The sequence below is a fragment of the Monodon monoceros genome, unplaced genomic scaffold, assembly GCF_005190385.1.
Source record: "Monodon monoceros isolate NGI ecotype Baffin Bay Population unplaced genomic scaffold, NGI_Narwhal_1 Super_Scaffold_21, whole genome shotgun sequence".
NCBI classification, from domain to species: domain Eukaryota; kingdom Metazoa; phylum Chordata; class Mammalia; order Artiodactyla; family Monodontidae; genus Monodon; species Monodon monoceros.
The window spans coordinates 129,671,951-129,687,659 of NW_021703778.1; positions in this window are offsets into that span (position 1 = coordinate 129,671,951).

The following is a 15,709-nucleotide window of genomic DNA, read 5'->3' on the forward strand; positions in this document are numbered from 1 at the left end:
AGGATAAGGTCGTGGGGTGGGGGTGCGTGTCTTTATTTGTCAGAAGGTCCTTGCCAGTCTCCAAGAAGCTGAAAACTCTCAAGTGTTACTGACTCCAAAAAAAAAAAAAAAAAAAAGGGAAGGAAAAGAGTATAGAAACTAACAAGAAGCCAGTCCCTTCTTCTTATCTAGAAGCAAAGGAGTAATGACCATAGCTGATGAGCTACATTCTCTCATCCATGATCTCCTCTATAACATCCTCATTTTAAAACTCAGGCTGTTGCTGCTGAGACAAGTAAAGGGACTTCCCTGTGGTCCCAGGACTTGGTAATGACAGCATCAGAGCTGGGTTTCACGGTCCCATGAAAACTTACCACGTAGATAGAAGCAGAATTTTCTGTGGCAACCTGGAGGGTTGTTTTGCCGTTTTGCTCTAGTCTTCAGAGAAGACCACATTTACATTTGTCCCTATGTATTAACGTCTATGTAGTTTTGTTACTGTTTCTGTTAAAATATCTAAAGGAGATTAAATATCCCTCAGGAACCTATGTTTGTATTTAACCTTCCTTATATCCAGGAAAGTCCTTATATCCAGCAAATTGGAATCCAGTATTCCTTTTCACTTTTCCAGGTAAAGGAAGACAGTCTTTTGGAATTAAACCTAAAAACTGGTAAAGCATAATGTTAACATAAAGTATCTAAATTGCATTTTCCCCATGCAATTATTTTCATAACCATTCATAATCTAGTCAGTTTTTTCATTTGTAATATATTTATATCTGTGTCTATATTTAGGTTTGCATCCATATCCATCTCTATAGCTATGTAATTATATAGAATGATCTCTAGAAGGATAGATGCCAACATGCAAACAGTTGCTGTTGCTTGCAGGTGGAATTATGGGTAATTTTATTATTTTCTCTATTTTATAATTTTTCCACAATGTAACAGTATTAGCTATATAATAAAAAGATTTTTTAATATATATATATATTTTTTGCAGTACACGGGCCTCTCACTGTTGTGGCCTCTCCCGTTGCCGAGCACAGGCTCCGGACGCGCAGGCACAGCGGCCATGACTCACGGGCCTAGCCGCTCCACGGCATGTGGGATCTTCCCGGACCGGGGCACGAACCCGCGTCCCCTGCATCGGCAGGCGGACTCTCAACCACTGCGCCACCAGGGAAGCCCTTAATATTTTTTTAATCTACCAATATGGGGTATTAAGTAAATTTCAGGCCCACATGAGAGATTGTGGGAGCAATTGTAGTCAGGCACTCAGTAATTTGTTTAGCCAGGGAAGTGAGTAAAAATGAGCAGGTAGGATTAAAAACAAGTACAAATTAATGCAACACCGACTTAGTAATCTATCTTCTAAAACAGAGATCAAGAGGAAGTTGCTGGAGAAGCTTCTTGAGGGGGTCAGTTTTCAGATGTGGGCTGAAGTGTGGGATTCATGTGATGGTCAAAGAGGAAGAAAGAGGCTATAAGGATGACTAAGCAAAGGGTCACTGGAGAGGACCCAGTGCAGCATGGATAAAGGACAGCAAGTTGATTGGCTTTGTGGAATAGAAGCTGAGCTGAGAATATGACACTGGTCATATGTACACAGGTTTACTCTTTAGAAAGGCATCCACATGGACATTCTGTCACAAATACAAGTATTGTATATTAGTATCAGTGCTTCTTATGATTGCTGATGGTTGACTGAAGTGGTCCCAGTGGGGTAAATATTGTTTGCATGTAAAAGGTATATATATTCCTGCTTCTCTGTACAAAAAACTCACCAGTGAACATGGCCCGTGAAAATGGACTTAGGTCTGAAGTTAGACAATACTGCTCTCCTGCGACTTGCTACAAGGCTCATTTTACCAGGTGTACAAAGTGGTGGCCAATATGTGAGGTGGAGGAAACTAGTAATAGTGCCAAAATTCTCATGCTCTTATCAAAGTTTTAATATTCATATCAGAACATAGAATGAATACCAGTGAGAATGCCAGTGTTCTTAAGATGTTTGATCAAAAAGGAACTGGATTCTCCCACTCCTGCCAGCCACCATGAGTCCCTTGACCTTGCCCTAACCAGCACAGTAAAGCTCCAACTGCCTTTGGAAATGTATGGAAAAGTCTATTCATGAGCACTGGTTCCCAGCTTCCTACGGGAACTTACTGTTTCTCATGGAACTTACAAAATATCTATTAGTATAGGAGTTCAAAAACATCTTTTTAAACTCAAAATCTAAACAATAAAACCTAGGTACTGTATCAAAATATTGTAAAGTAGTTATGAGGTAGATGCAAAATATTTATGGGAGTCAGCGTAAGCCAATATAGCATAAACCAATTTAGTCAGAGTTTGCTTCTTCTGGAGAAAAGAAACATAAATTACCAGAAATCTACATGAGAATATTTATCAAACTGATTTGATGGTGATGAACCACAAGGGACAGAGCTTGATAAACTACAAGAGACTGATTTATGTCAATATTTTCACATTGAGAGAGACCTTCAAGATGGCGGAGGAGTAACACGTGGAGATCACCTTCCTCCGCACAAATACATCAGAAATACATCTACATGTGGAACAACTCCTACAGCACACCTACTGAAGGCTGGCAGAAGACCTCAGACTTCCCAAAAGGCAAGAAACTCCCCACGTACCTGGGTAGGGCAAAAGAAAAACAGAGACAAAAGAATAGGGACGGGACCTGCACCTCTGGGAGAGAGCTGTGAAGGAAGAAAAGTTTCCACACACTAGGAAGGGAAGCCCCTTCACTGGCGGAGACGGGGGGAAGCTTTGGAGCCACGGGGGAGAGTGCAGCAACAGGGGTGCAGAGGGCAAAGCAGAGAGATTACCGCACAAAGGACCGGTGCCGACCAAAACTCACCAGCCCGAGAGGCTTGTCTGCTCACCCGCCGGGGCGGGCGGGGGCTGGGAGCTGAGGCTCGGGCTTCGGAGGTCAGATCGCAAGGAGAGGACTGGGGTTGGCGGCTTGAACACAGCCTGAAGGGGTTAGTGCACCACGGCTAGCCGGGAGGGAGTCCGGGAAAGGTCTGGACTTGCCTAAGAGGCAAGAGACCATTGTTTTGGGGTGCGCGAGGAGAGGGGATTCAGAGCACCACCTAAACGAGCTCCAGAGACAGGCAGGAGCCGCAGCTATCAGCGCGGACACCAGAGATGGGCATGAAACTCTAAGGCTGCTGCTGCAGCCACCAAGAAGCCTGTGTGCAAGCACAGGTCACTATCCACACCTTCCCTCCCCAGAGCCTGTGCAGCCCACCACTGCCAGGGTCCTGTGATGCAGGGACAACTTCCCCGGGAGAACACACGGCACACCTCAGGCTGTTGCAATGTCATGCTGGCCTCTGCTGCCACAGGCTCGCCCCACATTCTGTACCCCTCCCTCCCCCTGGCCTGAGTGAGCCAGAGCCCCCGAATCAGCTGCTTCCTTAACCCTGTTCTGTCTGGGCAAAGAACAGATGCCCTGAGGTGACCTACACGCAGAGGCCGGGCCAAATCCAAAGCTGAACACCAGGAGCTGTGCGAACAAAGGAGAGAAAGGGAAATCTCTCCCAGCAGCCTCAGGAGCAGCGGATTACATCTCCACAGTCAACCTGATGTACCTGCATCTGTGGAATACCTGAATAGACAACGAATCATCCCAAATTGAGGAGGTGGACTTTGGGAGCAGCTGTAGACTTGAGATTTGCTTTCTGCATCTAATTTGTTTTGGGTTTTATGTTTATCTTAGTTTAGTATTTAGAGTTTATTTTCATTGGTAGATTTGTTTATTGATTTGGTTGCTCTCTTCCTTTTTTTTTCTCATATATATAGGTATATATATTTTTTCCTTTTTCTCTTTTTGTGAGTGTCTATATGTATGCTTCTTTGTGTGATTTTGTCTGTATAGCTTTGGTTTTACCATTTGTCCTAGGGTTTCTTTTTTTAGTATAGTTTTTAGTGCTTGTTATCATTGGTGGATTTGCTTATTGGTTTGGTTGCTCTTGTCTTCTTTTTATGACTTTTTAATTATTTTATTTTTAATAATTTTTTTTATTTTAATAAATTTATTTTATTATTTCTTTCTTTCTTTTTTTCTCTCCCTTTTCTTCTGAGCCATGTGGCTGACAGGGTCTTGGTGCTCTGGCCGGGTGTCAGGCCTGTGCCTTTGAGGTGGGAGAGCCAAGTTCAGGACATTGGTCCACCAGAGACCTCCCAGCTCCACGTAATATCAATCGGCGAAAGCTCTCACAGAGATCTCCATCTCAACACTGAGACCCAGCTCTACTCAATGACCAGCAAGCTACAGTGCTGGACACCCCATGCCAAACAACTAGCAAGACAGGAATACAACCCCACCCATTAGCAGAGAGGCTGCCTAAAATCATAATAAGGTCACAGACATCCCAAACACACCGTTGGACATCGTCCTGCCCACCAGAAAGACAAGATGCAGCCTCATCCAGCAGAACAGAGGCACCAGTCTCCTCCACTCGAAAGCCTACACAACCCACTGAATCAACCTTAGCCACTAGGGGCAACACCAAAAACAACAGGAACTGTGAACCTGCAGCCTATGAAAAGGAGACCCAAAACACAGTAAGTTAAGCAAAATGAGAAGACAGAGAGGCACACAGCAAATGAAGGAGCAAGGAAAAAACCTACCAGAGCAAAAAAATGAGAGGAAATAGGTAGTCTACCTGAAAAAGAATTCAGAATAATGATAGTAAAGATCCAAAATCTTGGAAAGAGAATGGAGAAAATACAAGAAACGTTTAACAAGGACCTAGAAGAACTAAAGAGCAAACAAACATTGATGAACAACACAATGAATGAAATTAAGAGTTCTCTAGAAGGAATCAATAAAAGAATAACTGAGGCAGAAGAACGGATAAGTGACCTGAAAGATAAAATAGTGGAAATAACTACTGCAGAGCAGAATAAAAAAAAAAGAATGAAAAGAATTGAGGACAATCTCACAGACTTCTGGGACAACATTAAATGCACCAACATTTGAATTATAGGGGTCCCAGAAGAAGAAGAGCAAAAGAAAGGGACTGAGAAAATATTTGAAGAGATTATAGTTGAAAACTTCCCTAATATGGGAAAGGAAATAGTTAATCAAGTCCAGGAAGCACAGAGAGTCCCATACAGGATAAATCCAAGGAGAAACATGCCAAGACACGTATCAAACTATCAAAAATTAGATACAAAGAAAAAATATTTAAAGCAGCAACTGAAAGGCAACAAATAACATTCAAGGGAATCCCCATAAGGTTAACAGCTGATCTTTCAGCAGAAACTCTGCAAGCCAGAAGGGAGTGGCAGGACATATTTAAAGTGATGAAAGAGAAAACCCTACAACCAAGATTACTCTACCCAGCAAGGAGCTCATTCAGATTTGAAGGAGAAATTAAAAACTTTACAGACAAGCAAAAGCTAAGAGAATTCAGTACCACCAAATCAGCTTTACAACAAATACTAAAGGAAATTCTCTAGGCAGGAAACACAAGAGAAGGAAAAGACCTACAAAAACAAACCCAAAACAATTAAGAAAATGGTAATAGGAACATATATATTGATAACTACCTTAAGTGTAAATGGATTAAATGCTCCAACCAAAAGACATAGACTGGCTGAATGGATACAAAAACAAGACCCGTATATATGCTGTCTATAAGAGACCCATTTCAGACCTAGGGGCACATACAGACTGAAAGTGAGGGGATGAAAAAAAGATATTCCATGCAAATGGAAATCAAAAGAAAGCTGGAGTAGCAATTCTCATATCAGACAAAATAGACTTTAAAATAAAGACTATTACAAGAGGCAAAGAAGGACACTACATAATGATCAGGGGATCAATCAAGAAGAAGATACAACAATTGTAAATATTTATCCACCCAACATAGGAGCACCTCAATACATAAGGCAAATGCTAACAGCCATAAAAGGGGAAATCGACAGTACAACAATCATAGTAGGGGACTTTAACACCCCACTTTCACCAAAGGACAGATCATCCCAAATGAAAATAAATAAGGAAACACAAGCTTTAAATGGTACATTACACGAGATGGACTTGTTTGGTACTTATAGGACATTCGATCCAAAAACAACACAATACACTTTCTTCTCAAGTGCTCATGGAACATTCTCCAGGATAGATCATATATTGGTCACAAATCAAGCCTTGGTAAATTTAAGAAAATTGAAATTGTATCAAGTATCTTTTCTGACCACAATGCTATAAGACTAGATATCAATTACAGGAAAAAATCTGTAAAAAATACAACACATGGAGACTAAACAATACACTACTAAATAACCAAGCGATCACTGAGGAAATCAAAGAGGAAATCAGAAAATACCTAGGAACAAATGACAATGAAAACACGATGACCCAAAACCTATGGGATGCAGCAAAAGCAGTTCTAAGAGGGGAGTTTATAGTAATACAATCCTACCTCAAGACACGAGAAACATCTCAAATAAACAACCTTACCTTATGCCTAAAGCAATTAGAGAAAGAAGAACAATAAAACCCCAAAGTTAGCAGAAGGAAAGAAATCATAATGATCAGATCAGAAATAAATGAAAAAGAAATGACGGAAACAACAGCAAAGATCAATAAAACTAAAAGCTCGTTCTTTGAGAAGATAAACAAAATTGATAAACCATTAGCCAGACTCATCAAGAAAAAATGGGAGAAGACTCAAATCAATAGAATTAGAAATGAAAAAGGAGAAGTAACAACTGACACTCCAGAAATTCAAAGGATCGTGAGAAATTACTACAAGCAACTCTATGCCAATAAAATGGACAACCAAGAAGAAATGGACAAATTCTTAGAAAAGCACAACCTTCTGAGACTGAGCCAGGTAGAAATAGAAAATATAAACAGACCAATCACAAGCATTGAAATTGAGACTGTTATTAAAAATCTTCCAACAAACAAAAGCCCAGGACCAGACGGCTTCACAGGCGAATTCTATCAAACATTTAGAGAAGAGCTAACACCTATTCTTCTCAAACTCTTTCAAAATATAGCAGAGGGAGGAAGACTCCCAAACTCATTCTATGAGGCCACCATCACCCTGATACCAAAACCAGACAAAGATGTCACAAGGAAAGAAAACTGCAGGCCAATATCACTGATGAACATAGATGCAAAAATCCTCAACAGAATACTAGCAAACAGAATCCAACAGCACAAGAAAAAGGTCATACACCATGATCAAGTGGGGTTTATCCTAGGAATGCAAGGATTCTTCAGTATATGCACATCAATCAATGTGATAAACCATATTAACAAATTGAAGGATAAAAACCATATGATAATCTCAATAAATGCAGAAAAAGCTTTTGACAAAATTCAACACCAATTTATGGTAAAAACCCTCCAGAAAATAGGCTCAGAGGGAACTTACGTCAACATAATAAAGGCCACGTATGACCAACTCACAGCCAACATAGTTCTTAATGGTGAAAAACTGAAACCATTTCCACTAAGATCAGGAACAAGAGAAGGTTGCCCATTCTCACCACTATTATTCAACATAGTTTTGCAAGTTTTAGCCACAGCAGTCAGAGAAGAAAAGGAAATAAAAGGGATCCAAATCAGAAAAGAAGAACTAAGGCTGTTGCTGTTTGCAGGTGACATGATACTATACATAGAGAATCCTAAATATGCTACCAGAAAACTACTAGAGCTAATCAATGAATTTGGTAAAGCAGCAGGATACAAAATTAATGCACAGAAATCTCTTGCATTCCTATACACTAATGATGAAAAATCTGAAAGAGAAATTTAGGAAACATCCCCATTTACCAATGCAACAAAAAGAATAAAATACCTAGGAATAAACCTACCTAAGGAGACAAAAGATCTCTATGCAGAAAACTATGACATTGATGAAAGAAAGAGGATACAAACAGATGGAGAGATATACCATGTTTTTGGATTGGAAGAAGCAACATTGTGAAAATGACTCTACTACCCAAAGCAATCTACAGATTCAATGCAATCCCTGTGAAACTACCAATGGCATTTTTCACAGAACTAGAACAAATGTACAGTTTTCCACCCTCATTTTGTCCCTTAGCATTATGTTAAAAATTTTCAACTTATCATGTGATTGAAATTTTGAGGGTTAAAATTGTCTTAAATGCAGTACGGTACTGGCACAAAAACAGAAATATAGATCAATGGAACAGGATAGAAAGCCTAGAGATAAACCCACACACATATGGTCACCTTATTTTTGTTAAAGGAGGAAAGAATATACAATGGAGAAAAGACAGCCTCTTTAATAAGTGATGTTGGGAAAACTGGACAGCTCCATGTAAAAGAATGAAATTAGAACACTCCCTAACACCACACACAAAAATAAACTCAAAATGAATTAAAGACCTAAATGTAAGGCACTATAAAACTCTTAGGGGAAAACATAGGCAGAACACTCTTTGACATCAATCACAGCAAGATCCTTTTTGACCCACCTCCTAGAGAAATGGAAATAAAAACAAAAATAAACAAATGGGACCTAATGAAACTTAAAAGCTTTTGCACAGCAAAGGAAACCATAAAGAAGATGAAAAGACAAAAGAAAGTATTTGCAAATGAAGCAACTGACAAAGGATTAATCTCCAAAATTTACAAGCAGCTCATGCAGCTCAATATCAACAAAACAAGCAACTCAATCCAGAAATGGGCAGAAGACCTAAATAGACATTTCTCCAAAGAAGATGTACAGATGGCCAACAAACACATGAAATGATGCTCAACATCACTAATCATTAGAGAAATGCAAATCAAAACTACAATGAGGTATCACCTCACACCAGTCAGAATGGCCATCATCAAAAAAATCTACAAACAGTACATGCTGGATAGAGTGTGGAGAAAAGGGAAGCCTCTTGCACTGTTGGTGGGAATGTAAATTGATACAGCCACTATGGAGAACAGTATGGAGGTTCTTTAAAAAACTGAAAATAGAACTACCATATGACCCAGCAATCCCACTACTGGGCATATTCCCTGAGAAAACCATAATTCTAAAAGCAACATGTACCACAATGTTCATTGCAGCTCTATTTGCAGTAGCCAGGACATGGAAGCAACGTTAAGTGTCCATCGACAGATGAATGGATAAAGATGTGGCACATATATACAATGGAATATTACTCAGCCATAAAACAAAATGAAATTGAGTTATTTGTAGTGAGGTGGATGGACCTAGAGCCTGTCATACAGAGTGAAGTAAGTCAGAAAAAGAAAAACAAATACCGCATGCTAACACATATATATGGAATAAAAGAAAGAAAATGGTTCTGATGAACCTAGTGGCAGGACAGGAATAAAGATGCAGACGTAGAGAATGGTCTTGAGGACACAGGGAGTGGGAAGGGTAAGCTGAGACGAAGTGAGAGAGTGGCATGAACATATATATACTACCAAATTGTAAAATAGCTAGCTAGTGTGAAGCAGCCGCATGGCACAGGGAGACCAGCTCTGTGCTTTGTTATCACCTAGAGGGGTGGGATAGGGAGGGTGGGAGGGAGACGCAAGAGGGAGGAGATATGGGGATATATGTATATGTATAGCTGATTCACGTTGTTATACAGCAGAAACTAACACACCATTGTAAAGCAATTATACTCCAAAAAAGATGTTAAAAATAGATATAAAAAATATTTTCACATAAAAATATATTTTTAAATACATAAAAATATATTTAATATATATTCAGATATATTAAATATTTATATATTATGTATAGTTAACTGATACATATTACATTTCAATGGATATAATCAGAACAAGCAGAACAAAAGAATTACAAAAGTTGTATATGTTCACTGAGAGTGTGTTTATAGGCGATTGATTTAGAGACATGTTAGTACACTGGTAGCTTCTTGTTAAAATTTTGCAGCCATAATTAAACAAAAAGTTATGAGCAAAATAGTGATACTCCATACCAGAATGGCTCTGTGTTCACCTTGAACAAACAGTATGTGTATTTTTATGAAACTTCCCCTCATAAGTATATATTCTGAAAGAGTTCTGCTTCCTGTATTGTAGAGTAGGTTTCTAATCTAACAGCTTGACTGTCTGACAGATAACAACTATAAAGTCTGAGCAACAACAAAAAAGTCACTCTGAGGGCTCTGGAGACTGTAGCAAAGCAAAAAGAGAGTCACAATTTGGAAGAGGTGACTGCCAATGCCCTGCAGCAGTTTTACCCTGCAGGCAATCATGGTGTTGGCATGGGGTTAAAACTGCAGTGGAAATCCTCTGCCTCTCTGCCAAGGGTATTTAGAAAGAGGAGGCTTGGGCAACTAGGAGCACTGGAGGATGATGGGGAACTCCAGAAACAAGCAGAGGAGGAAATGTCAAAATCTGCACATACACTTTGCCCAAGACCCTGACAGACATTGAACCACACATGCAGAGTCACCACCAGGGCAGGCAGGCTTTCATTTTACATTTTGAGTTTAACCAAGTTAATTGCTTTCTAAAGAAAATAAAAAGAATACTTTTTGAAGGAATATAACAGAATTGAGAGTCTCCCACAGCATAGTATTAACATGCCAAAGACACAACTCTAAATTATTTAATATATGAAAACTCAGGAAAATATTTCTAAGGGAAAGAACAATTGACAGATGCCAACTCCAAGATAATGTAGACATTGGTACTGTCAGAAAAGAATTTTAACGGGACTATTATAACTATGCTCATCAGGTAAAAGAAAATATGCTTGTAACAAATGAAAAATAGGCAATCTCAGCAGAGAATTAGAAAATCTTGACAAGTTTTTTTTAAATAAGGGAAAAAGGTGAAGTGAAAACAAATGTGTGAAAAGTTGTGCATAATCCTATATGTGCAATGGTAGTGTGGCAGGCATGTGACGACTGTCTGTTATGGGTGTCCTGAGTCACAAAGAAATGGGAACTGCTGTATTAAACAGTAAGAAACTACTGACTTTTTTCTTGGTGGTTTGGTTTTGTTTTTAGGAGGAGACTGTCACATTCAAGACTGGGACTTCAAAAAAAGTCATATTAAAAGGTATGTAGATGATTGAAGAAAAAGTAGACCATAGACGGGGTACCCCCCAAAAAAGGAAAAAAATGTTTATAGCAAATGTAACAAAATTTTAGGATTATTATTATGTAAAGTACCATAAACTTGATAAGGAATATAGCAAGATATCAAAGAATAATAGACAAAAGACATAGGCTTACAATTCCTAAAAGAAAAAATAATAATTGGTAAGGAAATGCAACCAAAAAGCTGGTCTTGCTGTTATTCAAGGAAATGCAAACTGAAATAATGATATTACTTTGCTAATTAAATTAGCAAAGCTTTGATGATAATATTTAGTTCAAATTAAGGGCATAGGAAAGTTATGTATTCATATATTATGTACAAAACTTTATATAAAACAGTATAACTGAATTGAAAAATAATTGACAATATGTATCAAGAGCTATAAGAGTATTAATATAATTAATTCTAGCAATACCAATTTTGGATATTTAGGAAATAACCTCAGACATCAAAAAGCTACATAAATGAAGTTGTTCTTTCATCACCAAGTAACTTATAATAGCAAAAAAATAAATAACAAGGTAATTACACATACTATATATAAAATAGATAATCAACAAGGATCTACGGTATAGCACAGGGAACTCTACTTAATATTCTGTAATAACCTATATGGGAAAAGAATCTGAAAAAGAATGGATATATGTATAACTGAATCACTTTGCTGTACACCTGAAACTAACACAACATTGTAAATCAACTATACTCCAATATAAAATAAAAATTAAATTAAATTTTAAAAAAAGGTAACGCTGAGAAAAAGGTCCAGTAATAGAGAAATTTTTATGTAAATTAGGAATGCATAGGATGGAAAGTTGTATAGTCATCAAAATGTTATCATTATGAACAGTATGTAGCAAAATTGAAAAATATTATGAGTGAAGAAAGCAGTCAATGATATGTATAATATAATAATAATTCTTTTAAAAATACATTAAAAAATAAACCAAATTAAGATTGTAATTGTGTGAGGGTATTGGGGTTTGGGGCTTATGATTTTCTCCTCTAGTTTTAAACCACTCGTGTTTAAAATTATAATTTGAAAACAGTCTAGGCAAAGGTTTATAAGGCTTGGGAATGGAGTGGGAATAACAAGAAAGGCATGGATTAAAAGGTGAGGAGGAGGTCAGATAGCGAGCTTTTGCCACCTTGATTATGTGTGGGCTGTGGGAGAGGGCGGTATCAAAGGTATTCAGTGACTTCAATCTTGGGTGATTAGGAGAAGCTGATTCCAGGATCCAAAATAGGGAACATAGGAATCAGCAAGTACAGAAGGGAAGAGCATGGAACCTATCTCAGGTGGGTTCAGTCTGAGGTCGGACGTCTTAATCCACGGACAATTGGAAATGAGAGAAGTCAAACAGAGAAGGCATGACACCCATTCCCATGGAGTGAACTGCTGAGTTCCTGAAATGGAATGAGGTTACCAAAGAAGAGTGGAGAGAAAGAGGCAGAGGACAGAACTTCAGCTAGGGGTAAGAATAACAACAAGGAAGGACAGTAGAACGAAAACAGGGTTCACTAAACTTAGAGTTAAAGAACAGGTCCCAGTCCCAGCATCATCGGCTAGACAAATGCAGTGGCTGGTTACACTGGTGGTCCCCAGTGAGCCTCACTTCCCTTTCCCTTGAGCATGGCCTGGGTCTGTGACCGCTCTAACCAATGGAATATGGTGCAAGTCATACTGAGCCAGTTCTGGACTTAAACCTTAAGAAGGCTTTTGTTCTCTGGGGTGCTCTGAGCCACCATATAAGAAATCCAGTTACCCTTCTGGAGAACCCATAGAGAGAGTAGCCCTGAGACTACATGGGGAGAGAGAGAGACCCAGCTATTTCAGCATCCCAGCTGAGGCCAGCCTTTTAGCTGTCCCCAGCCAGGTGCCAGACATGCAAGCGAGCCATCTAAGACGTCCCAGCCCCCATCTGATGCAGCTTCATGAGAAATCCCAAGAGAGACCAAAAAAAGAGCTGTCCAGCTGAGCCCCCGTCCACCCACATAACTGTTTGAAATAATAAATTGGTTGTTTCATACCACTAAGTTGGAAGTGGTTTGTTATACAGCACTAGATAGCTGAAACCACAAGTTAATCAAAACTTACCCTACCCTAAGTTTTCTTGCCTGCACAACCAGTTAATAACTCTATCACTCTGATAATATGTTTGCCATAATGGTCAAATGAGATAATGTGTCCAGTGATTCTAAAGTGTTTCCATTAAAGCACCCCTGGTGGCAGAGGACAGCGAATGACACACGTCTGGGGTCTGGAAGGTGTGGCTGTTTCTTGAAAGATTTATGGTTTCATATTAGATGTCATAGCCAGTTTTGCATTCTCCATGTATTTTCTCCAGTTCCATGCACCCTGGTTATCCTATGTCTTCACATCCTCCTACTGCATCATGGTGAAGTCTCGGGGTAAGAATACCCAGTTTGAAAGATGTAGGTGCATGTGAGCTGTGAATGTGCAATGAAGGAGAATCACTGGTGAGAGGAGACAGACAAGGAGTGGTCAAGAAAGGCAGAGGAGAACCAAGAAATTCCCAGGTCTTGGAACGTGAAGGAGGTTTGTTTAACAATCAAATGCTGTTAAAAAGCTATCAGATTTGGCGACTGGTAAATTAATGATCTTCAAAACAATTATTTTCTTTGGTAAGGAGGTAGGAGCTGGGGGTAGAATAAAAGTAGACAGAATGGGTTCTTTGAGAACATTGAGAGGGAAAGGAAGAGGATATAAGTTCAGGAAGGAGTGGGGATCTAGAGAGGAATTTTGTTCTGTTACGTCTTGTTTTGAAACACAAGAATGCTGCACATGCTTTTAATGATGGGGAGAAAAGCAATGAAGAGAGGAAGAACTTGAAGGCTACAGGGAGAGGACTGATAAATACGAGATAAGGTTCAAGAAGAGGCAGGAGGCTTAGGATGGCTAAATACAAATAGAGGTAGAGGAGTCGACCTCAGGGAGGAGAAGGAAGAACCATCTCTGTAATGGGAGCGAAGGAGCAGAGGGCGGCAGAAGAAACAGACACTTAGACGTGGAAGAGAGAGGGAAAAAGTTCACGTTATGCAGCTTCAGTAGGACACCAGGTCACTTGCAGAGAAGGGAAGCCTGGAGGCTCGAAGAGAGTGGGAAAGATTTAATGTATTGGAGGAAAGACAGAGGGAATCAGTTGGAGACAAGTAAAACCCCAAGCAGCAGTGAGAGTCTGGCTTAGGGTAGAGAAAATGAATTTATTGTGGCATCAATCATTGACCTCATTCAATGAGAGAGAGAGAGAGAGAGAGAGAGAGAGGAGAGAGAGGAGAGAGAGCGTATTTGCAGCAGCGGGGATTGAAAAGTCAGCTGTCGGGAGGAAGTGTCAGAGAGAGGATGCCTGTGCTACCAGAGCACCAGTGGCCGGGTGGAGAGTGATCCAGGCTGAACGTGTATTTGGGGGACTAGGGCCCAGGGTTGGGACATGATGGACATGGAGAACATGCTCAGCTGAAGCGAGGGGTAGGCATTTCATATTTACAGTGGTACATTTTACAACTGTTAAAATTTGAACAGTTGCCAATAATGATGTGTTCCATCATTACTGTATAGCTGTTAAGTCTGAGGAACTGAAGTAAAGAGTACAGTGAATGGGTTGAGGAAATTAAGACTAGTGGATTTGATGTGTTGTCTTATTGTTAGTGTCGCGGTCAGTTTTATGTGTGAACTTGGCTTGGCTACAGTCCCCAGTTACTTAGTCAAGCACTGATCTAGGTGGTGTTGTGAAGGTACTTTGTAGCTGTGATTAAAGTCCACAGTCAGTTAACTTTAACTGAGTAAGATTATCCTAGATGATCAGACGGGCTGGATTCAATCCGCTGAGAGGCCTGGAGCTGTTTTGTGCATTCACCCTTCCAGTGTTAAGGAGGATGTAAAGACCTGCTCCAGTGGAAATGTTCCTCTTTTGTTTAGTAGATATGAGAATGGTGGATTTGATTCAGGACTTGAGCTGGGATAAAGGAAACAAGAATACTTCCTACCTCTCTCCCTATCCCTTTCTCTCTTCCATGGGGCAATAAAATAGAACTCCGTTTGAGAAGCAAATGTTTCCTGAGTGGTTCCTGTGAGCAGTTGGGCCTGAGCGGTAATAGAAGGACTTGAAATACCTCACAGGAAAGGTGGAAATTGTTCCCCAGCATTCCATTGACCAAACCCTGGTTTGATCCTTGCCTTTAGGAGTGTTAAGGAAGCTTTTAAATTTTCAATTCAAAACTGTGCACAACCTTTCTGGAATTAGAAATATATTGCTTCCATCAGCACTTCTCTGATGGCCAAAGATGTGACAAGTCAGAGAAAGCAAATAAATATGAGAGAGATGGTCCTATGTTGTGTGTTGGGTCCCTGCCCCAGAGCCTCATGCAACATCCTCTTTGAGCATATGGTAGCGCTTTCCTATATGAATATAAGAGGGAGCCTGATCCAGCCTGATATCTGCCCACTGCCAGTGCTCTGATTTGTCTGGGAATGACTGGCTTCGTGCAGGATGACAAAGCAGAAGCTCTGTGCATGTGAGCTAGGGAGCCTCTTTGGAGAGAACTTATCCAAAGGGAAGAGGGAGCCAGGCATGCTGACATGAGCCAGTAACATGA